General features: G+C 42.1%; 1 long non-coding RNA gene across 2 annotated transcripts; it reads left to right on the top strand.

Annotated features, from left to right (window-relative positions):
- Window positions 1–1,668: 1,668 nt before the first annotated feature.
- Window positions 1,669–4,415, top strand: LOC136350146 (uncharacterized). 2 transcript variants are annotated; one of them, XR_010734092.1, is made up of 5 exons: window positions 1,669–1,726; window positions 2,457–2,683; window positions 3,802–3,985; window positions 4,159–4,213; window positions 4,272–4,415. It is a non-coding gene; the product is annotated as an uncharacterized lncRNA (long non-coding RNA). The 2 variants fall into 2 exon arrangements; XR_010734091.1 differs by having other exon boundaries at window positions 1,675–2,683.
- The last annotated feature ends 5,186 nt before the right edge of the window (window positions 4,416–9,601 follow it).

Genomic DNA, 9,601 nt, shown 5'->3' with positions numbered 1-9,601 from the left:
GAACTAACCTGAACTAACCTGAACTAACCTGAACTAACCTGAACTAACCTGAACTAACCTGAACTAACCTGAACTAACCTGAACTAACCTGAACTAACCTGAACTAACCTGAACTAACCTGAACTAACCTGAACTAACCTGAACTAACCTGAACTAACCTGAACTAACCTGAACTAACCTGAACTAACCTGAACTAACCTGAACTAACCTGAACTAACCTGAACTAACCTGAACTAACCTGAACTAACCTGAACTAACCTGAACTAACCTGAACTAACCTGAACTAACCTGAACTAACCTGAACTAACCTGAACTAACCTGAACTAACCTGAACTAACCTGAACTAACCTGAACTAACCTGAACTAACCTGAACTAACCTGAACTAACCTGAACTAACCTGAACTAACCTGAACTAACCTGAACTAACCTGAACTAACCTGAACTAACCTGAACTAACCTGAACTAACCTGAACTAACCTGAACTAACCTGAACTAACCTGAACTAACCTGAACTAACCTGAACTAACCTGAACTAACCTGAACTAACCTGAACTAACCTGAACTAACCTGAACTAACCTGAACTAACCTGAACTAACCTGAACTAACCTGAACTAACCTGAACTAACCTGAACTAACCTGAACTAACCTGAACTAACCTGAACTAACCTGAACTAACCTGAACTAACCTGAACTAACCTGAACTAACCTGAACTAACCTGAACTAACCTGAACTAACCTGAACTAACCTGAACTAACCTGAACTAACCTGAACTAACCTGAACTAACCTGAACTAACCTGAACTAACCTGAACTAACCTGAACTAACCTGAACTAACCTGAACTAACCTGAACTAACCTGAACTAACCTGAACTAACCTGAACTAACCTGAACTAACCTGAACTAACCTGAACTAACCTGAACTAACCTGAACTAACCTGAACTAACCTGAACTAACCTGAACTAACCTGAACTAACCTGAACTAACCTGAACTAACCTGAACTAACCTGAACTAACCTGAACTAACCTGAACTAACCTGAACTAACCTGAACTAACCTGAACTAACCTGAACTAACCTGAACTAACCTGAACTAACCTGAACTAACCTGAACTAACCTGAACTAACCTGAACTAACCTGAACTAACCTGAACTAACCTGAACTAACCTTTTTTTTTTTTTTTTTTTTTTTCGTGGAGAAATCTTTTATAGACGAAGGGGCCCTAGGTGTCTATGGGCCCCAACAGTGTTGGACTCCCTCCCCCAATGGGAGATCTACCAACCAAAACTCCACGTATTACTCCTTTCTGCGCCCTTGTCCAGAACCGCCTCACGGCATTGTTGGACATTGCACTCCTGTAGTGCTGGGCTATAAATTCCTCCTTAATTTATTATTATTTAATACTATTATTATTTTTACTTTTATTTATTTATTTTTTTCATTTTATTTTATTTATTATTAATTATTATTATTATTTTTTTAATTATTTATTCTTATTTATTTATTTATTTATTTTTTCCAGATATCCATCGGCCTCAGTTCCTGCTACCACGATGTTCGTCCTCCAGCTTCTGTTTCATTATTTTTTCCACTAATTTTTCTATTTTGTTCCAGGTATCCGCCGATTTCAACATTTCCTGAATAAGATTGTTCACCTGCAGTTTTATATTAATTTGTGCTTCGACATCTTGTCTCTCTTTGGACCATTTATCGCAATAGAACATGGTATGTTCAGCAGTATCTTCAGTTATATTACAATATCTACATGTTGTTCTGTCACTTTTTTTAATGTTGTGTTTATATACTTCAAAACATCCATGCCCTGTTAATATTTGTGTTGTGTAATATGTTAGTTCGCCATGTTTTTTTTCCAGCCAGGGTTTTATATTTGGTATCAATTTTCTAGTCCACTCTGAGGTTTCTCCATTTTCCCATACTTGCTGCCATCTTAGAATACTGTTTTCTCTTTCTAGTTTTTTGTCTCTATCCGTCATTCCCATAGTTTTCGCGCGTTCTTCGGCTAAAATATCCATTGGAATCATCCTTGCAAGAACGAGGATTCCGTCCGTTGGTACCGTCCGGTAAGCTCTCGTAGTTCTAACAGCCATAATTCTCTGCATACTGAGTAATTTTTTCCTGTATTTTTCCACCTTACAGGCTTGGTTCCATACGGGTGCCGCGTACAGTGCGATAGATTCTGCTACTGTGGCTAGGATTCTTCTTTTCCCTTCCGAAGGTCCCTTGGTTCGGGGCATCAACCGGAGAAGCACAGACGCAGCTTTCTGCGCTTTCTCTGTCGCATACAAGATATGTTTCCCAAAATTTAAATGTTTATCAAGAACTACGCCCAAATACTTTACTTGATCTTGTGGTTGGATCTCTATATCCCCAATATTAAATTTAACATTTTTGTATTTTTTTCTTCCTGATAACATTATGGCTTCAGTTTTTTCAGGTGCGACTTCTAGCTGGTTTTCATCCATCCATTCGCAGATTCTACGCAGGGCTTCATTACCCAGGTAGGTTATATTTTCTACTGTTTTAGCCGTGAGAACCACCGCAAGATCGTCAGCGAAAGCCACCGTTTCGACCCCGCGAGGCATATCAATGGACAGCACCCCGTCATATAACATATTCCAGAGGACTGGGCCCAGCACCGACCCCTGAGGGACCCCTGCAGTGGTACGTATTTGAGTCACCGAATCAATTTCTATTTCCCTATTTCTTAAATAATTATCTATTATTTTTTGCAGATACCCTGGTATGTTTCTTCTTGACAACTCTCTCTTAATTAAGTTCCAATTTGCGGTATTAAAAGCATTTCTGACATCAATCGTGATCAACGCACAGAAATTTCTAGTTTTAAAAGTTTTACCCATTTCTTTTTTTGCAATGCCACAAATGAATTGAATCGCGTCTATGGTGGATCTATTTTCTCTAAAACCAAATTGTCTATCGTTTAATCGCTGTTCCCCTTGTAGTTTTTCTTTTATTCTCATACAAATTAGTTGTTCAAATAATTTTCCCATTGTGTCTAGAAGACATATAGGTCGATATTTAGTAGGTTCCTCTTTACTTTTTTTAGGTTTTTCTAGTAGTACAATTTTAGAAATTTTCCATTCATGTGGGTACTCCCCCTTTTTTAGTATATTATTTAATATTTGTAGCATATAGTTAGGTTCTAGATTTACAATTAATTTAATTAATTCAGAAGGAATTCCATCTCTACCCGGTGCCTTTTTGTTCTTCATTTTATTTCCAGCTTTTTTCAGTTCTTCAAGTGTGAAGGGGATAATTTGTGTATCTATGTTGTTTAGTTGGAAGTTTTGTTCATTCGTTTCCAAGAAGAGATCTCTCACTATTTTTATTTTTGTTTCTCTGTCAATAGGTCTATTTTCAAGAAACTTTTTCGTAACTATTTTATATCCATTTCCCCAAACGTCATTATTTATTTCTTCGCACACTTTATCCCACTGTTCGTCCTTAGATTTTAGGATAGCTTTCTTTAATTCTAACTTGGCCTTTTTGTATTTACTTTTTAGTTCTTCAAATTCTTCGATGGTTGCTCTTCTCCTCTTTGCTAACATAACTCTTCTATTTTTTATACACTTTTTCCTCAGTTCGTTTATATGTGCGCTCCACCAATATACTTGTTTTTTATATTTTTTTACTTTTTTTGGTATAGATGACTCACAAGCTGCTATAAGATTTCTTTTTAAACTGATATTTGTATGTTCTGTATCCACTTTAACTAATTCTCGGAATTTTTTACTAAACTTATCTATTTTTATATGTTTCAGGTTCCACCGAGGAATACGTGTCTCGACTGCCTCTACGGTACGATGTTTCTCAATCTCAAAATATATGTATTTATGATCACTTAAAGACTCCTCTTCCATGACATGCCAATTCTTCACTTTACCTGCAAGATTTTCGCTGCTGAGTGTGAGATCAATGATGGAAGAACTTTGGAATTTTTCGAAGGTAGGTGTATTGCCTATATTCTGAATTATCAATCTGTTTTGTGCTATGAATTCCCGCATTACCAGCCCTTTTTTATCAGTTTTTGTTTCACCCCAATCAGATGCTTTTGCGTTAAAATCGCCTGCGAATATTTTATTACCGTCATGTTTACTGATGTTTGTTATTTTTTCCAGGTACTTATTAAAATCCGCAGGATTCAATTTTGGAGTTGCATAGCAACAATAAATAGTAAGATTCTCTATTTTAACATACACTATTCCTGCTTCTGACCCATGTTCCTTAACAGGTAAATCATCTGCAAAGATTCCTACTGCTGCCACCGACAGCTCATCTGTATACCACCTCGTGCTGTTCACAGCTTTTTTATTTGGTTCTGTTAATATTGCAATATCAATTTTATTTTGTTTTATTGTCTGGCTTAATAAGTCCATCGCCCTTTTATCTGTGTTTAAATTAATTTGTAGTATACGTATATGTTTTTGGTTCATTTTTAAAGGTAAATATATTATTTAATTAATTTATATATTTTTATTTATTATTTATTCTTTTTTATGCAATTTCTATCACCTTAGCTTCGTCTTCATCGATTTCAGCTATTTTATCGACATCTCTTTTGTTTAAATTTTTTTTGGTTTTTGATAATGCTCTTTTATACTCCCTGCATTTACCTCGTCCCGTAATATGGCCCGCTGCGTCGCATAGCACGCAATATTCCATTCCTTCGCATTCCTTTTCAAGGTGACCCTCTTTCGCACATTTTCGGCACAATCTTGTTCTGTCTAGCCCCCTACATTCTTTCGCCACGTGATCGAACTGCCAACACTTAAAGCATCTTTTAACGTTAATCGTTTTTTCCATTTGACACGTAACCATTCCAATTCTGATGTCTTCATCCAGTAATTTTTGCACATGTTCTTTTTTTATTGTTACAACTGCTGTTTGTGTTCCACGATCATTTTCTCTCAGGTCGCTAACTCGTAGGTCATCATTTCCAACTCCTAGTATATTTTTCATAGCTTCCAGAACTTCTTCTTTTTTTGTTATGCCATCTATGCCTTTAATAAATAATGTTTCTTTATTTTCTTGAGTACCTAATTCTATCATTTTTCCTGTATTAGACTTTTCTATTTTTTGTTTGATTTTATTTACAGCATTTTTGTCCTTATCTATAGCAATAAGCATTTTACCATCTTTTGTTTTTCGTATTGTCTTAATTTTTTTTATTTCTTCACTATTTTCAAGTGATTTTTTTATATTTTCCAATGTCTTTTTATAATTATTGTTTGTATCAATTAATAATCCATATGTATTCCTTTCAGTAGTTTTTTTTGTTATTTCATTGTATTTAGGCGTAGTTTTCTGTATTGTTGTATATATTATGGCCGTTGTTTGCGTTTTGTGAAAAATGCTTTCTACTATTTTTCTAAATTCGTTTAATTCTATAGTATTTATGTGGTGTAGAATAATCATGTCTTCGTTGTTTATTTCTTGTTTAACTTTTTGTAACTGATTCCATATATCTTCGCCCGTCCCTGTGTATGTTATTTTGATTATCTTTTTTTCTTTTATTTCAGTTTGTCCTTTCATTGACACCTTCGTATTATATTGTATCACTTCAAAGTCTTCCTGAGTTTCAAGAAGTTCCGGGAATCTATCTTTATACAATTTTTGAATACTTTTCTGCATGTCTTTATCATCTGGTTCTACTATTACGATTTTTGTATATATATCTTTCGCGTCCAAAGGATTTCCAACTATAACTTCTGTATTACAAAACACTTTGTCTGGCCATTTACTAACTTTACACTGTTTCAGATCCTGGTAGTTACTGAAGGTTGCAGGGTCTAGGATTTCTCCTCCATCAGCAATCCAGGGTGTTTGTGTGCCCTGGTTGCATGTTTCAGGTTTTATAACTACTTGAATATCTACATCATAAGTTGGTATTTTAGGAGTTTCATATTTATGTTTTTGTAGCCACTCTTTGATCATTTTTCTTCCAAATATATCTACTTGTCTTTTCATTTTGTCAGCAATCTCTCTTATCTCTCTCTTTGTGTTGTTATTATTTTGAATCACTTTTTCCAATTGTGCCATTTGTTTTGTTAGTTCGCCTATTGCTTCGACCAATGTAAATGCCTCCGGGCTCTCGACCACGTTTAGGACATCCAATACGCTGTCATTTAAAGATGTATCTAATACTTTTCTCTTTTTAGGTAATCCACTCAACGAACTAGACCGTCTGTGTTCCATCAAGTTAAAAAACCCTCTGTTTCTGAGTGTTCCTCCTCCCGAGGAGCCACCAACCTCGCAAGTTCCAGTATCAGACGCAGCAATGCGCCCCTGGGTCCCCAGGCGCATTGAGTCGCACGCATTCGGTGAAAAGTTGGCCCCCCCAGAATCCGAGGGCCTGCGCTCCGAGCTGTCCGAGGACAACGAGGAACGGCGGGATTCTCCACTAGACGTGGTACCCGCCTGGGGTAATTTATTTTTCTTTTCATCCATTTTGTTTTTTTTTTTGGGGTTTAGATTGCCTAACGCCTCCACTTTGGCGCCGGTCCACCTTTCCATAGCATTTGTCGTCATAAAAAGATCCGTCCGATGTGGGCCAACTTTAGTTTCAGAGATTCACCATTGACCTGTCCAGCAAGGGAGACCCTAATAGGAAACAAAGTTCCCGCTGGCATAGCTCTCTGGATCATTACCTCCTACTCAGCCTCCAAACCACGACAAGGTATTGACCCTTGATGGAGGAACCTGAACTAACCTGAACTAACCTGAACTAACCTGAACTAACCTGAACTAACCTGAACTAACCTGAACTAACCTTTTTTTTTTTTTTTTTTTTTTTTTTTTTTTTTTTTTTTTGCGAGGAGGGGGAATCTTCTTAAGACACCCGGCCTGGTCACGACCGGGTAGTGTGGGATTCGACCGACCATTACGTCGCCCGCCTACCCACTAAACCCACCTCCCCTCTTCTGCCCCGGAACTGCCTCGCGGCATTGCATCAGGGCTTCCTTGATCCTCCTTGATTAGGTGCGGACGCGACTCCGTACCCCACTCTTCTTCCTTTCATTCTCCCTCGCAATCTTTGCCCTCAAGATTTTCTCTATCAGGCCCTCAAACGCACACCACTTGCTCTTACTTTCCACCAGTTCATTCCCTATCGTCCGTTGGTTCAGGTCGAGTCCCCTCGCCCTCGCCTCCGCTCGATAGCCCTCCCATTCAGGACACTCCCACAGCGTGTGCTCCGGTGTGTCCTCCCTTTCGTCACAGAACCAACATTCACTACTTCTTTCCACTCGTATCCGCTTCAGATATTTACCGAACACTCCGTGCCCGGTAAACATCTGAGCCAACATATATCCACTCTTCGTCCATTCACATTCGTACCACGCTCGGATCCGGGGTATAAAGGTCTTGGCCCAACCCTCATATTTCCCCCAGTCCTCCTCCCATTCTCTCATTACCCATTCCTTCACGCCATCTCGTCCTTCCCACAACATGCTTCTTTCCCTCACCCTTATTCTCACCGGAGGAATTTTGGCTAATGCCAGCACCGCAGCGGTCGGAGCCGTTCTGTAGGCACTGGCCACCCTGAGAGCGAGCAAGCGATTTGCCCTCTCCAGTGTAGCCGCGTACCCTCCGTACGTCAGCTCCGTTTGCCAAACGGGAGCCGCGTACAGCAGGACCGACGATGCCGCCATAACCATCATCCTCCTCCTTTCATACCCAAGTCCACTCGCTCTAGGCAAAATGCCTTCGAGCTTTCCAATCACTCTCGCTACCTTTTCGGCAGTCCGACGTACGTGCTCACCAAAGCGAGCATTTCTGCCGAACCACACTCCCAGGTATTTCAAGCATTCCTTCGTCTCGTACGAGACGTCATCCACTCTCAGACTCATACTCCTTATTTTCCTCCGACCGGCCAGGAGCACCATTTCGGTTTTATCCGTAGCCATACTAAGCCCCATGCGCTCGAACGTGTCGGCGACCAGTTCCATGGCCCACCTAGTCCTCGCCTCTAGGGTTACCCCATCTTTCGCCGAGACCACCAACGCCAAGTCGTCCGCGTAGGCCACCGGGGTGACCCCTCGCGGATACTCGACCGTCAGTATCCCGTCGTAGTAGAGGTTCCACAAGACGGGGCCCAGGACGGACCCCTGAGGAACTCCACACGACAGCTCTCGGACTCCCCCGTCAGGCAACACCAAAACCCGATCTTGCAGGTACGACTGAACAATGTTCAAGAGGTACCCGCTCACCCGGGATCTCCTCATCACTTCGACGATTAGATCCCAGGGCGCCGTATTGAAGGCGTTCTTCACATCAATTGTCACCATGACGCAGAAGCCCGCGTGCGTGTAGCTTTTCCCCCTAATCCCCTCCACTATCCGCATGACGGCCCGCATGGCGTCCAAGGTGCTCCTGCCCTTGACGAACCCATACTGACTCTCACTCACCATTCCCAAAGCATTAGCTTCTTCCAGCAATCTGGTCTTGACCACCTTTTCTGCCACCTTTCCGAGTCCGTCCACCAGGCATATGGGCCGGTACGAGGCCTCTGCCCCGGGGTCCCGTTTCGGTTTCTCCACCAGCACCAGTCGAGTCCTCTTCCAGACTTTAGGGTACTCGCCCGAGGTCAAGATGCGATTTACGCAACCCACCATACCCTGGGGCACTGCCCCAAGATACAGCTTCAAGACCTCGTTCGTTAACCCGTCCAGTCCCGGAGCCTTGCGGCTCTTGAGACTCCCGACGGCCTGACGGATCTCCTCCACCGTGACCCGCGGAACGTCATTCGGCCCCACTTGCACCTTTTCCCATACAACCCGAGGCTTCACCGGAAATAGCGTGTCCACCTGCCTGCGCATTTCTGCTACCGGCAGAGGACCATTGCTCAGACGGCCAAGTTTCCCGGTCACTATTTTGTAACCGAGTCCCCAGACGTCCGTCTCCAGCTCCGCACACACTTGCTTCCACGCGTCCCTCTTGGCATCCCTTATGGATCCCTTGAGGGCCTTGCGCTCTCTCTTATACACCGTTTCTGCATCCATTACATTCGCCCTGCCTCTACCCCTTTCTCTCGTCCACCTTCTTCTCACTCTTATACACACTCTTCTCCTTTCAGCGATCTCCTCACTCCACCAGTACACTGCCCTTTTCACTTTTCCACCCCTCCCTTCACGCTTCCTCAAACATTCGTCACAGGCCCCGCTTATCTCCCGAACTATTTCTTCGGGAGTTTCCGCGACACCCAGACCTTCTCTCTCATTCATGTACCGGTTCATTTTCTCTAAACCTTTCGCACTCATCATCCATCCACCCTTTTCAACCCTTTCTCCCCTGTCCTCAGGTATACCCCCCCCTCGCGCTACACGATAGGAGATATACCTGTGGCCACTCCCACTTTCCATACCCACTTCAACCTTCCAATCTCGCACCCGGTCACTCACAGACGCCCCCGTCATGGTAACGTCAATCAGTGACCTGCCGTTTCGGTTCCCGAACGTCCACTCATCCCCGATGTTGTTGGGGACGAGCTCTGCCGCGTCCAGGAACTCTTCCAGGACCCGTCCGTAAGCATTCACCGTTCCAGAGCCGAACCGCCCACTCTTG

This window comes from Euwallacea fornicatus, unplaced genomic scaffold (assembly GCF_040115645.1).
Source record: "Euwallacea fornicatus isolate EFF26 unplaced genomic scaffold, ASM4011564v1 scaffold_123, whole genome shotgun sequence".
NCBI classification, from domain to species: Eukaryota; Metazoa; Arthropoda; class Insecta; order Coleoptera; family Curculionidae; genus Euwallacea; species Euwallacea fornicatus.
Note: the sequence above shows the minus strand (reverse complement) of the source record. Positions and strands in the feature narration are given on the sequence as shown.